A 17,992-nucleotide genomic window follows, 5' to 3' on the forward strand; every position below is an offset into this window, starting at 1 on the left:
CACCTTCAGACAATTATGTGCTCTTGACTGACCTGACCACTGGCTTTTGGTCAGACTGCAGCTATTCAGATTCTTTCCAGATGGCCCTTCGTTTTATCTGATGGTGAGTGTAATGTGCAGAGGTGATGCAGTTAAACCATCTTTGGTCCCATGTGCAACCTGGCACCAGAACCTTTTTTGTTTTTTCTTTTTCTTAAACAAGATTTTATAAATCAAGTTGTTCTCAGTTTTTCTACAAACATCCAATGTAGGAACCAAATGTAAGAAGCTACCTGTTTGATCCTTCTGGCATATGGGAGAATTCAGACGTTTTTTCTGATCATTTTTGAGTCATCTAGGAGTAGATTGAGCTGAAATTCCCAGTAACACAGAAGAGGCTGACTTGGGAATAACTGTTTTTCTACCACAGGGTCAAAAGTTAGATCACAGCTTGAGAGCCCTGAGGTTGGGAGAGAGATTGTGACAGCAAGAGTAGTACCCGGTGAGGGTGTCGAGGGGAAAACTGTGAGGACCAGCCAGGAGACCAACAGGAGTGAGACCCTGGAAAATGCAGGGATGCCCATGAAATGTCCCCTCTGAATGCATGTCCAGTCCAGACAGCATCCTTGTGGGCTTAGGGAAGAGCAGCACCCATCAATTAATATTTTCTTGCTTTTTCACTCCCAGGGTAGCTGCTGGACTTGAAATGGTCAGAAGACATGACCACTAGACCTGTGGGGCAGAAGAGGTATATGAACCAAATACCAATGGAGAAGTCTACCTGCTGCTTGCTGTCTTAACTCTGCAGGATTTCAGTAAGCCTGGCTGTTCCTGAGAGCAAATACATAGTTTCAATGCAGTGTCCTTTATTGACTTTTATCCTGGGAATGGCAGTGTAATTACTGTAACCAGACTTCATTTTGTCTCTGGAGAGAACCATGGATTTTTCCTTATTTGAATATAAATAGGTAAGCCATGAGGACCCTCGATTTCACCCAAGTACTGGAGAAACTAGCACCAAAGAGCTGGTGTGCTTATTCAGTGTGAGGAGAACAAAGTCAGTTGGAAGAACTCCATGGGTGCAGCTTGTTAGGTCAAAGCAGTAGTAACTGGGATTAGAGAAAACTCCTTTAACACCAAAGTAAATTAGTAGAAAGCCACTAAATATCATGCTCAAAAAAGTGAATTAAAAATTACTTGAAAGAATATTCTAGTATGTATTAAGCATTAGGTTTTGTGCTAGATATTAATAGATTAATTCTGGAAACAGTATCACAATTGTTTGTACTTTTATTTTGCAAGTAAATATTTAGTTGGCAATCATGCAGTAAAAATAAAAACAATAATAATATCAAAATCATCCCCTTAACTCATAATAATAATGAAATGAAAATAAAAACTATGATAATATGAAAATTATCCAATAGGAATTATGCAGTGTTCGAATATTGTAACTTATTTCCTCTTCACTACAACATTGTTAACATTCATTCTCATTTTAGGAACTGATGTTTGGAGATACAGAGTGGATTGCCCAAGCCATATACTTGGAATATGGAAAGTTTTTCTCACTCCAGGGACCACAGTGTACAAAAGAAATTCATACACCTCTTGAAGTTTTTCTTGATGTTGGACATAGGTATGTAAAGTGTTCCTAGCAACAGATCATGGTAGGAATATGAAAGGGTGGTGGGATGGTCTTGCTTGCAAAGTCTCAGGAGGATTCCTGAGCTGATAGGTGTCTGTCTGGTCAAGTAGTTGTTGGCAAGAAATGGTAGAGGTTGTGAGAACATTAGAGAGCAGGTGGCAGCGATTTCAAGTACTGGCCAAAATGGGGAAGGAAGAGATGCAGACATAATGAGAGTGAATGAGGGTGAGAAAAGCTAATGCACAAAAATGTTCAGGACTGCAGGGATGTGCCAGCCATGTTTCCTAAAGAAGGGCTTAGCATTTTCTAATCCCCACTCACTGTGGCTGGCACAGCATTATTTGAGACCTTTCTGGATGTTAATTTCACCTGTGTGGTTTGCATAACTGTGGTACCATGGGTGGACCACATGTTTATGGAGAGATGGGTTGTTCTGGGTTTGACAACTCAGCCCAGGGAGGGGCACCACAGCAAATTGGAGTAATCACAGAGTCCTCCACCTCTTTGGAAAATGCAGCAATTCACATTGGCCCCAGAAATAATTACAGCAATTGATTGTGTTACAAGAATGATTATGAATGTGACCAACCTTAGGAACACAGGGGAAGCCATTGGGACTGTCTGGAGCAGAATGTGTCATACTGTTAAGGTGGTGAGAAAGACAAAAGGTGTAACTGTGGTGACTCTTGAAGGAATTTCTTCCTGGGGGAGTTCTTCACAAGTTCAAGAGCTTAAGATTGTCAACAGCATTGTAGTTTATGAAGGGGAATTATTCTTAGAGATAACATTGTAAAAGGCCTCATTGTGTTCGTTCTTTTTTGATTTTCCTTATTTGCAAAAGAACTTTTTCCCTTGGAGTATGAAGATGGTATCACATATTTTGCCACTCCACAATGTGTTCTGGTGTGTCTGATTTCAGTATAGTGAGTTTGAAACCTGTGTTAAATAAAAGTTTGTTTCAAAACCAGATTTGCAATAGATTCTCAAGTCACTTGGAGAGTCTTTCATCTGTGGATTTAAAGAGTCACTTCAAGCAGGGCAGGGTGATACAAACATTTAATCCCAACTACTTAGGAGTCTGAGGAAGGATCATTGTAAGTTGGAAGCCAGCCTCAGCAACTTAGAAGACCTGTTGCAAAATGAAATAAAGAAGGGGTGTTGGGTGTGGCTCAGTGGTAGAACACTTGCTTGTACTAGGCCCCGGATTCAATCTCTAGTACTGTGAAACAAAACAGAACAAATTACTTCATTTGCAGCAAAATGCTTTAATGTGAAAAATTTTAAAAACAAAGGAGATGTATTTTTGTGTTTTCTTTAATGTCTTTCTTTGTGGTTATCTATTTCTTGATATGTATAAAAATGCTGAAATATTTATAAGATTTACAGTAGGGAAATATTATTAATAACACAGCAACATCAATGTTTATAGCAGCTCAGTTCACAATAGCTAGATTCTGGAACCAACCTAGAGGCCCTTCAACAGATGAATGGATAAAGAAACTCTGCAAATAATGGATGGAATTGGAGAATATCATGCTAAGTGAAATAAGCCAAGCCCAAAATTCCAAAGGCCGAATGTTTTCCCTGATAAGTGGAAAATGAGAGAATGATGGGGGATCTTTGGAATATGTAGAAGAAAATGAGAGGGAAGGGGTTATGAAAAATGGTGGAATCAGACAGTCATCATTACCCTATGTACATGTGTTATTACATGAATGGTATGAATCTACATTGTGTACAACCATAGAAATGAAATGATGTACCCCATTTGTGTACAATGAATCAAAATTCTGTAAAAAATTAAAAGTTAAAAAACAATAATACAGGTGGGCCTTTTTTGAGTGCAGATTGCTCACTGTCAGGCGTCTATCATCCAGCATTTGCCTGCCTCTCGCCAGTCCATAACCTGCCTTACACCTATCTATCACCCAATGCAGGAAGTTCACTTCCTGATCACCAACAACAGTCATCAAACTGACCAACAACTGCCAGTGGAGCACCAGCTGCCTGCGGTTGCCTGGAAGTTCACTTCTACTGTACTTGCAGGTTTGATTACACATGGCTGTCACCATTTTGTGACAACAGCCAGGCCCTGTAGGAACCCTGGCCGGACTGACTGAGCCCCTTCTCCAGGATCCCTCAGCCCAACTGATCACTTCCTGCCTCTGGGGCCCTCACATCGACTGACTGCTCCCTCCCATCAGGACCCCCAAGCCAACTGACTGTGCCCTATCACTGGGACCCCAGACTGACTGATTGTAACTGGCCTCTAGGATTTCACAAACACACCAAACACACCTGACCTCTGGGACCCCTGCCTGACCAACCGCATCCCAGCTCCAGGACCTCCTGCTAACCACAGCCACACCCTGAGCTGCAGCTCCCCATTTGCCAACACATTTCGAAGCTAGAGCAGCCATCTTGGATAATGCTGGAAGCTGTAGCTCTGATCTTTAGGTGGGGCACATCCCATCCTGAGACACATGCTAGAGGCTTGAAGCTTATTGTCAGGTACCTTGCATGCATGGGGCTACTGAACTCTGGGAGGTTTCATTACTATATGACTGTTATATTGTAGATTTTCTTTTTTTCATCTTATTGAAAAGGTTTATGTTTTCTTTACTTTTCTTGCTCTCTTTTCCTTTTGTTTACCTGTTCCCTCAGTCACTTTCTCCCTTATTTGCATGCTAACATCCAATTTCTTTTGATTACATTCTCACCCTATCTATTATCTAGAACTCTTTTATATTCTTTTCTTATCCCATTAACAGCCACATTCTACATCCCTCTGCATCCTCTTTGTCCTCCATTTGAAACTGCAGACCTTATTACAAATCTGTATGTTTTACTGAAGATAATATTTGAACTCATTCTGTTTATTATGACAATTTTGTTATTGTCCTCATAGGGTGTATTTGGCCTAGGATTGCATAGTGTCTGAATTGGGCACTGCTAATATTGATCTCCCCTTAAAGAAAGGCTTTTGGAAAGCCTATAGGGGGATATCTGCAATACCCCAGATCTGCAGCATTAGAGGGGAAGACACATGAACAACATGAAAAAACAAGGGAAGAAAATGATCCAAACAAATCTAGATTCTATATTAATAGAATCAAATGACAATATGTTAGAAGAAATGTCAGAAAAGGACTTCAGATTATAGATGATTAAGATGATTCATGAAGCAAAGGATGAGATAAGAGAGCAAATGCGGGCAATGAATGATAATACCAATAAGCTGAAAGAGCACCTGCAGAAAGCAAAAGATCATTTCAACAAAGAGATAGAGATTCTCAAAAAAAACCAAAGGGAAATCCTTGAAATGAAGGAGATAATAAACCAAATAATATACTTAATGGAAAGCATCACCAGCAGACTAGACCACTTGGAAGACAGAACTTCAGACAATGAAGACAAAATATTTAATCTTGAAAATAAAGTTTCCCAAACAGAGAAGATGGCAAGAAATCATGAACAGAATCTCCAAGAACTATGGGACATCATGAAAAGACCAAATTTAAGAATTATTGGGATTGAGGAAGACACAGAGATACAAACCAAAGGAATGAACAAACTATTCAATGAAATAATATCAGAAAATTTCCCAAAAATGAAGAACGAAATGGAAAATCAAATACAAGAGGCTTAGAGAACACCAAATGCACAGAATCACAACAGATCCACACCAAGGCACATTATAATGAAAATGCCTAACATTCAAAATAAAGATAGGATTTTGAAGGCCGTGAGAGAAAAGCATCAGATTACATATAGGGGGAGACCAATACAGATAGCAGCCAACTTCTCAACCCAGACTCTAAAAGCTAGAAGGGGGGTTTTCAAGATGGCGGCCTAGAGGGTGGCTGCATTTCGTGTTGCTCCAGGACTCAGGATTCAAGAGAGGAGATATTGGGACGCTTGGGACCAACTCAAAGTAGCCGGGTGACTCTCACCCCCTGGGGGGGCATCCCGGATGGGACGGGGGTCCCGGAACGCAGGAAACTTTGTGAAGTAGAACTGCCGGCGAGACGCCCCTCCCCCCGCTGGAGCAGTGAACTCGGATAGCTGGGAGCGCCGTAGAGGAGGCCGCTCGGCACAGCGCTGGGACTCAGAGCAGCCACTGGGGCTCCGGCGGCTGCCCGGGGGAGGAGTGGCGGGGAGAACTGTGTGGACTCAGGACACCGGGGCCTGCCCTGAGGAGAAGGAGAGGAGCGTGGCCACTTGGATTCGGAGAGACTGCACCAGAGCTGCAGGCGGTTGCCAGAGGAGAAGCTGCGCGGCGAGCTGTTTGGAATCAGAACGACGCTTCTGAACACCGGGGCCTGCCCTGAGGACGAGGAGGAAGAGGAGCGGCTGCTTGGATTCGGGTGACTACACGGGAGCTACAGGTGGTTGCCAGAGAAGGGGCTGCGTGGCGAGCTGTTTGGACTCTGACCACTTCTGAACCCTGGGGCCTGCCCGGAGGAGTAGGAGAAGGAGGAGAAGGAGCGCGGCGGGTCCTTTGGACTCGCAGTGACTGCATTAGCGCTCCAGGCGGCTGCTCAGAGGAGAAGGCGAGTGGTGAGTTGTTTGATCTTAAAGTGAACACAGGGGGGCTGCCTGGAGGAGAAGCGTGGTGGGACGCTTGGTCTTGACTGGCCGCACCAGAGCTCCGGGCGGTGCCCATCGGACCCGTGCAGCGGGTCACGTGGATTCAGAGCCACTCAGAGGGACTGCTCCTGAACACCCTGGGGGTTATCTGGAGAAGGAGGAGGAACGGGGAGGGTCACTTCGACTCGGAGTGATTGATTGCCCCGGGCTATGGGTGGTTGGTGGGAGGAGGAGGCACGAAGTGAGTTTCTTGGACTCCTAGTGACCGCACCGGCATACTGGGCGGCTGTCTGGAGGAAGAGGCCTGTGGCGGGTCTCTGGGACTCAGAGCGATTGTTCGGGGCCACAGGTGGCTGCTCAGAGGAGGGGCCACGCAGCCAGGCGATTAGGTGCAGAACAGGGTCCCAGGATCTAGGAGGCTTCTGGGTGGAAGAGCCGCACAGAGACAGGCTTAGGGCGGAGCAAAGGTTCCAGGCCTATGGGCAAATTCTCTGAGGAGGGGCAGCCTAAGGAGATTCATCTGCGAAGGGTGAGGCTCCCAGGCCCAGGAGGTAGGGCCGGGCCCCTGGAAACTTTGCAGAGGAAGGCAGCCCAGCCCAGGCAGTAGCTGTAAATTGAGGGGAACCTCTAGGAGGAAACTGACCAGCGAGACCTCCCCACTGGGTGAGTCTTCCCTGCCTGGTGAGGTTTCCCCACAAGGACGGTAAAACCAGAGACACAGGCCCAAACAGGCCTTGCCTCAGCCCACAGCCTAGGTCCCCTTTGGATGACCATTGGTCAACAAGTGGAGGCACCTCTGCCCACTAGCAGGGAATATACCCCACCTGAAGGCCACCACTCCTAGAGAGGCAGCTTCCTTGTGGAGCACCGCATTATCAACTTCCTCCAAGACTTCAGCCTACTGAAGGCTAAGAGGGGATATATATAGAAATCTTCAGGGACATTGTAAATCAACAGAGGAAATCTGCAATATCTCAGCGGTCCACTGATATCTGAACAATATGAGAAAACAAGGAAAGAAAATGCTGCAAACAAATCTAGATGTTACATCAATAAAACCCAATGACAGCATGGCAGAAGAAATGACAGAAAAGGAGTTCAGAATGTACATAATTAAAATGATCAGAGAAGCAAACGATGAGATGAAAGAGCAAATGCAAGCATTGAATGATCGCACCAATCGACAGTTAACGGAGCAAATACAGGAAGCAAAAGATCATTTCAATAAAGAGTTAGAGATATTGAAAAAAAACCAAACAGAAATCCTTGACATGAAGGAAACAATAAACCAAATTAAGAACTCCATAGAAAGCATATCCAATAGGATAGAACACCTGGAAGACAGAACCTCAGACATTGAAGACAAAATATTTAACCTTGAAAACAAAGTTGAACAAACAGAGAAGATGGTAAGAAATCATGAACAGAATCTACAAGAAGTATGGGATATCATGAAAAGGCCAAATTTAAGAATTATTGGGATTGAGGAAGGCCTAGAGAAACAAGCCAAAGGAATGAACAACCTATTCAATGAAATAATATCAGAAAATTTCCCAAATCTGAAGAATGAAATGGAAAATCAAGTTCAAGAGGCTTACAGGACTCCAAATACACAAAATTACAACAGACCCACACCAAGGCACATTATAATGAAAATACCTAACATACAAAATAAAGACAGAATTTTAAAGGCTGTGAGAGAAAAGAACCAAATTACATTCAGGGGGAAACCAATACGCATATCAGCAGATTTTTCAATCCAGACCCTAAAAGCTAGAAGGTCCTGGAACAACATTTTTCAAACCCTGAAAGAAAATGGATGCCAACCAAGAATCTTATACCCAGCAAAACTTACCTTCAAATTTGACGATGAAATAAAATCCTTCCATGATAAACAAAAGCTAAAAGAATTTACAAAAAGAAAGCCAGCATTACAGAACATTCTCAACAAAATATTCCATGAGGAAGAGATGAAAAACAAAGAAGCAAATCAGCAAAGGGAGAAATTATCCTAAAGGAATTGTCAAATAAAGGAGGAAACAAGTTGTGTCAAACAAATAAAAAAACAAAATTTTTAAAATGAACCAAATGACCGGGAAACCAAATCATTTCTCTATAATAACCCTGAACGTTAATGGCCTGAATTCATCAATCAAAAGACATAGACTGGCAGACTGGATTAAAAAGAAAGATCCAACAATATGTTGCCTGCAAGAGACTCACCTCATAGAAAAAGATACCCATAGATTAAAGGTGAAAGGATGGGGAAAAACATACCATGCACATGGACTCAGCAAAAAAGCTGGAGTATCCATCCTCATTTCCGATAATGTGGACTTCAAGCCAAAGTTAGTCAGAAGGGATAAAGAAGGTCATTTCATACTGCTTAAGGGAAGCATAAATCAGCAAGATATAACAATCATAAACATCTATGCCCCAAACAGTGGCTCATCTATGTATGTCAAACAAATCCTTCTCAATTTCAGAAACCAAATAGACCACAACACAATAATACTAGGTGATTTTAACACGCCGCTCTCACCACTGGACAGATCTTCCAGACAAAAAGTGAACAAAGAAACCATAGATCTCAACAACACAATCAATAATTTAGACTTAACGGACATTTATAGAATATTCCATCCAACCAAGAGTGAATACACTTTCTTCTCAGCAGCACATGGATCCTTCTCTAAAATAGACCATATATTATGCCACAAAGCTAATGTTAGCAAATACAAGAAGATAGAGACACTAGCATGTATTCTATCAGATCATAATGGATTGAAGTTAGAAATAAATGAAAGAGTAAAACACAGAAACTATTCCAACATCTGGAGATTAAACAATATGCTATTATATGATGAATGGATAACAGAAGATATTAGGAAGGAAATTAAAAAATTCTTAGAGGTAAATGAGAACAAAGAAACATCATATCAAAATCTCTGGGACACTATGAAAGCAGTACTTAGAGGGAAATTTATTTCATGGAGCGCATTTAATAAAAGAAGTAAAACTCAACAAATAAACAACCTAACACTACAGCTCAAAGCCTTAGAAAAAGAAGAACAGAACAGCACCAAAAGTAGTAGAAGACAGGAAATAGTTAAACTCAGAGCTGAAATCAATGAAATTGAAACAAAAGAAACAATACAAAAAATTGACAAAATAAATAGTTGGTTCTTCGAAAAAATAAACAAAATTGATAAACCTTTAGCCACACTAACAAAGAGAAGACGAGAGAAAACCCAAATCACTAAAATTCGGAATGAACAAGGAAATATCACAACAGACAGGATGGAAATACAAAACATAATTAGAAGCTATTTTGAAAAACTATACTCCAACAAAATAGAAAATTTCGAAGACATCAACAGGTTTCTAGAGACATATGAATTGCCTAAACTGAATGAGGAGGACATAAACAATTTAAATAGACCAATTTCAAGTACTGAAATAGAAGAAGTCATCAAAAGCCTACCAACAAAGAAAAGTCCGGGACCAGATGGGTTCTCAGCCGAGTTCTACAAAACTTTTAAGGAAGAGCTCATTCCAATACTTCTCAAAGTATTCCATAAAATAGAGGAGGAGGGAACCCTCCCAAACTCATTCTATGAAGCCAATATCACACTGATACCTAAACCAGACAGAGACTCATCAAGGAAAGAAAATTTCAGACCAATATCCTTAATGAACATCGACGCAAAAATTCTCAACAAAATTTTAGCAAATCGCATACAAAAACATATTAAAAAGATAGTGCACCACAATCAAGTGGGTTTCATCCCATGGATGCAAGGTTGGTTCAACATCAGGAAATCAATAAACGTAATTCACCATATTAATAGACTTAAAGTCAAGAATCACATGATTATTTCAATAGATGCAGAAAAAGCATTTGATAAAATACAGCACCCCTTCATGCTCAAAACACTAGAAAAAATAGGGATAGTGGGAACATTCCTTAACAATGTAAAGGCCATTTATGCTAAGCCCATGGCTAATATCATTCTAAATGGTGAAAAACTGAAAGCATTCCCCCTAAAAACTGGAACAAGGCAGGGATGCCCTCTTTCACCACTTCTATTCAACATCGTTCTTGAGACTCTGGCCAGAGCAATTAGACAAACCAAAGAAATTAAAGGGATACGAATTGGAAAAGAAGAACTCAAACTATCCCTGTTCGCTGATGACATGATTATATATTTAGAGGAACCTGGAAATTCCACCAGAAAACTCTTAGAACTCATAAGTGATTTCAGTAAAGTAGCGGGTTACAAGATTAATGCCCATAAATCCAACGCATTTTTATACATAAGTGATGAATCTTCAGAAAGAGAAATTAGGAAAACTACCCCATTCACAATAGCCTCGAAAAAAATAAAATACTTGGGAATCAATCTCACAAAAGAGGTGAAAGACCTCTACAATGAGAACTATACAACACTAAAGAAAGAAATTAAAGAACACCTTAGAAGATGGAAAGATCTTCCATGTTCTTGGATAGGAAGAATTAATATTGTCAAAATGGCCATACTACCTAAAGTGCTATACAAATTCAATGCATTTCCAATTAAAATCCCAATTGTGTACCTTACAGAAATAGAGCAAGCAATTATGAAATTCATCTGGAAGAATAAGAAACCCAGAATAGCTAAAGCAATCCTTAGCAGGAAGAGTGAAACAGGGGGTATTGCAATACCAGATCTTCAACTCTACTACAAAGCAATAGTAACAAAAACGGCATGGTATCGGTACCAAAATAGAAAGGTAGATCAATGGTACAGAATAGAGGACACGGACACAAACCCAAATAAATACAATTTTCTCATACTAGACAAAGGTGCCAAAAATATGCAATGGAGAAAAGATAGCCTCTTCAACAAATGGTGCTGGGAGAATTGGAAATCCATATGCAACAGAATGAAACTAAACCCCTATCTCTCGGCCTGCACAAAACTAAACTCAAAATGGATTAAGGACCTCGGAATCAGACCAGAGACCCTGCTGATTATAGAAGAAAAAGTAGGTCCAAATCTTCACCTTGTTGGTCTAGGACCAGACTTCCTTAACAGGACTCCCATAGCACAAGAAATAAAAGCTAGAATCAACCACTGGGATAGATTCAAACTAAAAAGCTTTCTCTCAGCAAAGGAAACTATCAGCAATGCGAAGAAAGAGCCTACAGAGTGGGAGAATATCTTTGCCAATCATACTTCAGATAGAGCACTAATCTCCAGAATCTATAAAGAACTCAAAAAACTCTACTCCAAGAATTCAAATAGTCCAGTCAACAAATGGGCTAAGGAAATGAATAGACACTTCACAGAAGAAGATCTACAAGCAATCAACAAACATATGCAAAAATGTTCAACATCTCTAGTAATAAGAGAAATGCAAATCAAAACTACCCTAAGATTCCATCTCACCCCAATTAGAATGGCGATTATCAAGAATACGAGCAACAACAGGTGTTGGTGAGGATGTGGGGAGAAAGGTACACTCATACACTGCTGGTGGGGCTGCAAATTAGTGCAGCCACTATGGAAAGCAGTGTGGATATTCCTTAGAAAACTTGGAATGGAACCACCATTTGACCCAGCTATCCCACTCCTTGGCCTATACCCAAAGGACTTAAAATCTGCATACTACAGAAATACAGCCACATCAATGTTCATAGCTGCTCAATTCACAATAGCCAGACTGTGGAACCAACCTAGATGCCCTTCAATTGATGAGTGGATAAAGAAACTGTGGTATATATATACTATGGAATATTACTCAGCCATAAAGAATGATAAAATTATGACATTTGCAGGCAAATGGATGAAATTGGAGAATATCATGCTAAGTGAGATAAGCCAATCTCAAAAAGCCAAAGGACGAATGATATCGCTAATAAGTGGAGGATGACACATAATGGGGGGGAGGGAAGGGTTAGAGTTAGGGTTAGGGAGGGGGGCAAGTATGGAGGAAGGAACTACTGTATAGAGGGTAAAGAGGGGTGGGAGGGGTGGGGGGAAGGGAAAAAATAACAATTAATCAAACAACATTGCTCTATGTAAATTTATGATTACACAAATGGTATGCCTTTACGCCATGTACAAACAGAGAAACAACATGTATCCCATTTGTTTACAATAAAAAATAAAATAAAAAAATAAAAGCTAGAAGGGCCTGGACCAACATATTTCAAATTCTGAAAAAACATGGTTGCCAACCAAGAATCCTATACCCACCAAAATTAACCTTCAGATTTGAAGATGAAAGCAAATCCTTCCATGATAAACGAAAGTTAAAAGAATTTACAAATAGAAAGCGTGCACTACAGAATGTTCTCAACAAAATATTCCATGAGGAGGAAATGAAAAACAACAATGGAGGTCAGCAAAGGGAGGAACTACCTTAGGGAAAAACCACTCAAAGGAGAAACCAAGCCAACTTAAAAACCAAAAATAATCCAAATGACTGTGAATACAAATCATATCTCAATAATAACCCTGAAAGTTAATGGCCTAAACTCATCAATCAAAAGACATAGACTGGCAGAATGGATTAAAAAGAAAGACCCAACAATATGCTGCCTGCAAGAGACTCATCTCATAGAAAAAGACATCCACAGACTAAAGATGAAAGGATGGGAAAAAACCTACGACGCACATGGACTCAGTAAAAAAGTGGGGGTTTCGATCCTTATATCAGATAAAGTGGACTTCAAGCCAAAGTTAGTCAGAAGGGATAAAGAAGGACATTTCCTACTGCTTAAGGGAACCACAATTCAGGAAGACATAACAATAGTAAATATTTATGCCCCATACAATGGTGCATCCCTGTACATCAAACAAATCCTTCTCAATTTCAGAAATTATGTAGGCCACAACACGATAATTCTGGGTGACTTTAATGCACCACTGTCACCACTAGATAGATCTTCCAAACAAAATCCAACCAAAGAAACCATAGAACTCAATAACACAATCAATAACCTAGACTTAATAGACATATATAGAATATTCCATCCATTAATGAGTAGAGTCACTTTCTTCTCAGCAGCACATGGAATATTCTCAAAAATAGCCCATATGTTATGCCACAAAGCAGCCCTTAGGAAATGCAAAAAGGTAGAGATACTGCCTTGTGTTCTATCAGATCATAATGGACTGAGAGTAGAAATCAATGACAAAATACAAAACAGAAATTACTCCAACACCTGGAGACTAATTAATATGCTATTTAATGAAACATGGATAACAGAAAACACCAGGGAGGAGATAAAAAAATTCTTAGAGGTCAATGAGAATGACAATACAACATATCAAAATCTCTGGGACAGTATGAATGTGGTACTAAGAGGAAAATTCATTGCATGGAGCACATTCCAGAAAAGAATGAAAAGTCAACATGTAAATGAGCAAACATTACAGCTCAAAGCCCTAGAAAAAGAAGAACAGAATAACAGGAAAACTACTAGAAGACAGTAATAATTACAACCAGAGCTGAAATCAATGAAATTGAAACAAAAGAAACAATTCAAAAAACTGACAAAACAAAAAGTTGGTACTTTGAGAAAGTAAACAAAATAGACAAACTCTTAGACACACTAACAAAGAGAAGGAGAGACAAAACTCAAATTACTAAAATTCATGATGAAAAAGGAAATACGACAGACAACACTGAGCTACATAACATAATAAGAAGATACTTTGAAAATCTGATTTCCAACAAAATAGAAACTACCAAAGACATTTGCAAATTTCTAGAGGCATATTGTCCTCCCAAACTGAACATATGTCCAAACAGGAGGACATACATGATTTAAACAGATCAATATGGAGCAATGAAATAGAAGAAGCCATTAAAAACCTACCATCCAAGAAAAGCTCAGGACCAGATGGATTCTCAGCCTAGTTCTACAAGACCTTCAAAGAAGAACTCATTCCAATACTTCTCAAAGTATTCCAGGAAACAGAAAAAGAGGGTACCCTACCAAACTCATTCTATGAAGCCAATATCACCCTCATACCCAAACCAGGAAAAGACACATCAAGGAAAGAAAGTTTTAGACCAATATCCTTGAGGAATATAGATGCCCAAGTCCTTAACAAAATATTGGCAAACCATATCCAAAAACATATTAAGAAAATGGTGCACCACGATCAATTGGGGTTCATCCCTGGAATGCAAGGATGGTTTAACATCTGTAAATCAATAAACATAATCCATCACATAAGGATAAGAATCATATAGTTATTTCAATTGAGCAGAAAAAGCATTTGACAAAATACAACACCTGTTTATACTCAAAACACTAGAAAAAATAGGGATAGTAGGAACATACCTGAACATTGTAAAGGCTATTTATGCTAAGCCCATGGCCAACATCATTCTTAATGGAGAAAAACTGAAACCATTCCCTTTAAAAACGGGAACCAGACAGGGTTCTACTCTTTCAACACTTCTATTCAACATTGTCCTCGAAACTCTAGCCAGAGCAATTAGGCAGACTAAAGAAAATAAAGGGATACAAATAGGAAAAGAGGAACTTAAGCTGTCACTATTTGCGGATGACATGATTCTATATTTAAAGGATCCAAAAAACTCCTCCAGAAAATTTCTAGACCTCATCAATGAATTCAGCAAAGTAGCAGGCTATAAAATCAACACGCATAAATCTAAAGCATTTTTATATGCAAGCAACCAAACCAGCTGAAAGGGAAATGAGGAAAACAACTCCATTTGCAACAGCCTTAAAAAAAAAACAAAAAAAAAAAACTTGGGAATCAATCTAACCAAAGAGGTAAAAGATCTCTACAATGAAAACTACAAAATATTGAAGAAAGAAATTGAGGAAGACCGTAGAAAATGGAAAGAACTCCCATGTTCTTGGATAGGCAGACTTAATATTGTCAAAATTGCCATACTGCCAAAAATGATATACAGATTCAATGCAATTTCAAGTAAAATCCCAATGATGTACCTTACAGAAATAGAGCAAGCAATCACGAAATTCATCTGGAAGAATAAGAAAACCAGAATAGCTAAAGCAATCTTTAGCAGGAAGAATGAAACAGGGGGTATCACAATACTAGAACTTCAACTATACTACGAAGAAATAGTAACAAAAATGGCATGGTACTGGCACTGAAATAGACAGGTGGATCAATAGTACAGAATAGAGGACATGGACACAAACCCAAATAAATACGACCTTCTCATATGAGACAAAGATGCCAAAAATATGCAATGGAGAAAAGATAGCCTCTTCAACAAATGGTGCTGGGAAAAATGGCAATCCTTATGCAACAGGATGAAATTAAACACCTATCTCTCACCTTGCAGAAAACTCAACTCACAATGGATCAAGGACCTTGAAATCAGACCAGAGACCCTTCATCTTATAGAATAAAAAGTAGGTCCAAATCTTCAACTTGTTGGCTTAGAATCAGACTTCCTTAACAGGACTCCCATAGCACAAGAAATAAAAGCAAGAATCAATAACTGGGACAGATTCAAACTAAATAGTTTTCTGTTAGCAAAGGAAACTATTAGCAATGCAAAGTGAGAGCCTACAGAGTGGGAGCATATCTTTTCCACTCATACTTCAGATCCCTAATTTCCAGAATATATACAAATCTCAAAAAGCTCTACACCAAGAATACCAATAATCCAATCAACAAATGGGCTAAGGAAATGAACAGATGCTTCACAGAAGAAGATCTACAAGCAATCAACAAACATATCAAAAAGTGCTCACCATGTTTAGTAATAAGAGAAATGTAAATCAAAAGTACACTAAGATTCCATCTCATCCCAATTTGAATGGCGATTATCAAGAATACAAACAAGAATAGGTGTTGGAGAGGATGTGGGGAAAAAGGTACACTCATACATTGCTGGTGGGGCTGCAACTAAGTGCAGCCACTCTGGAAAGCAATATGGAGATTCCTTAGAAAACTTGGAATGGACCCACTATCTGACCCAGCTATCCCACTCCTCAGCCTATACCCAAAGATCTTAAAATCATCCTATTTCAGAGATACAGCCACATCAATGTTCATAGCTACTCAATTCACAATATCCAGACTGTGGAACCAACCTAGATGTCCTTCAATTGAAGAATGGATAAAGAAACATATATATATATATATATATATATATATATAATGGATTATTACTCAGCTATAAAGAATAATAAAATTATGGCATTTGCAGGCAAATGGATGAAATTGGAGAACATCATGCTAAGTGAGATTAGCCAATCTCAAACATCCAAACGATGAATGATCTCACTAATAAGCGGAGGTTGACACATAATGGGGAGTGGTAGGGGTGCAAGAATGGAGGAAGGAGGGAGTGTATAGTGGGAAAAGAGGAGTGGGAGAGGTGGGGGGGAAGGAAACAACAGAATGATTCAAACATCATTAATCTATATAAATGTATGATCATGCAAATGGTATTCTGTTACTCCAAGTACAATTAGAAACAACATGTATCCCATTTGTTTACAATTAAAATAAATTAAAAAAAGGAGTCAAATCCCATTGCAATTATTAGGTAAATGTTAATATAATAGGATAAAATATATTTAGATTGTTTCCCATTATCATTTTATTCATGAATTTTAGTGAGGTTAAGAAGATAAAGACATCAGAATGTTCACCTTGCTCACACTCATGGTCATCATCACAATTCAGTAAGTTATGGAAATTTAATATTTATTTTGATTAAGGAGCATAACAACTTCATCTAGGTTTCTTATCTTGTTAGTAGCTGCAGGTAGAAAATATTATATTTTATAACATTTTAAATGTTCCTAATTAGGTCTTTCATTCTTTCAGGTTTGTATTTTTCCATTCAAGGTATTCTTTGATAACTAGTATCATCTCATAACCACTGTTCTAATTCCATGGAAACTGCTTTCCTTCCTCATGAAAATGACAAGTGAAAGATGTTGGGTTTTGGTGGTCCTCAGTCAGCAAAGGTGGGCTCTGGCAGGACACTGGACTCAGCTGGTCCTGATGACAAAGCAGGTTCCCATGTCCTTCACTCCCCAGGCCTCTCCATCCATCTCTGTGGCTTCTCACTGGAGTCAAATAGGATCCCACAAGGTCAGCAGCCTGTGTACAGTGGCCCATTCAAATCTGCTGGAGACATCACCCTCTTGACTCCAGAGCCAGCACTAGCCAAGGGTGAGAGGGGTTTCTGGGTTCAGGAAAATCACCTCTTTGAGTGGCTCCTTCTGCTTGCAAGTGTTGCCCTACATTACCACTCCCTACAGTATTCATTCGTGTACTCACCAGTATTTGTGGGCATATTCCAAGTGCTTGATATAGCCCACAGCTTCCCTTAACCTTGTACTTGGAGGAAGGGTGAGTGTCAATGGATATATGCTTAAATACCATAGATAGCAGTGGGCCAGGCAGGCACATGAACTAGGAAGAACAGTCCAGGCCCTCCTGGGGATCATGGGAGATCTTTGGGATGGCAATTCAAGGAGAAGTCCATTGAGAAGTAAAGGATCCCTGTAGATTTGGGCTGTGGGCATTCCAAGCACAGGGAAGGCAAGCAGGATTTCTGGGAAGGAACAGCATGCAGAATAGTTCAAGGAAATCCCCATCATGGATGGAGTGCCATGGGGCAGGGTCATAGTGAGATTGAGGCCCCAGAGGCCCCATGAGCCATACTTTGTAAAACTTGGGACACTGAGTATGAACCTGAGGTTATTATACCAAGGTGGACTTCACAGGATGATTTTGAGGAAGGAGTGGCTCA

General features: G+C 39.9%; 1 long non-coding RNA gene across 1 annotated transcript in view; it reads left to right on the forward strand.

Annotated features, from left to right (window-relative positions):
• Positions 1-365: 365 nt before the first annotated feature.
• Positions 366-17,992, forward strand: part of LOC306642750 — a 160,808-nt gene continuing 143,181 nt past the window's right edge. The window contains exons 1-2 of the long non-coding RNA XR_013758668.1: positions 366-947; positions 1,482-1,618. This is a non-coding gene — a long non-coding RNA (uncharacterized lncRNA). The remainder of the gene's footprint in view (positions 948-1,481; positions 1,619-17,992) is intronic.

Source organism: Sciurus vulgaris (genome assembly GCF_902686455.1).
Source record: "Sciurus vulgaris genome assembly, chromosome: 13".
Taxonomy (NCBI): domain Eukaryota; kingdom Metazoa; phylum Chordata; class Mammalia; order Rodentia; family Sciuridae; genus Sciurus; species Sciurus vulgaris.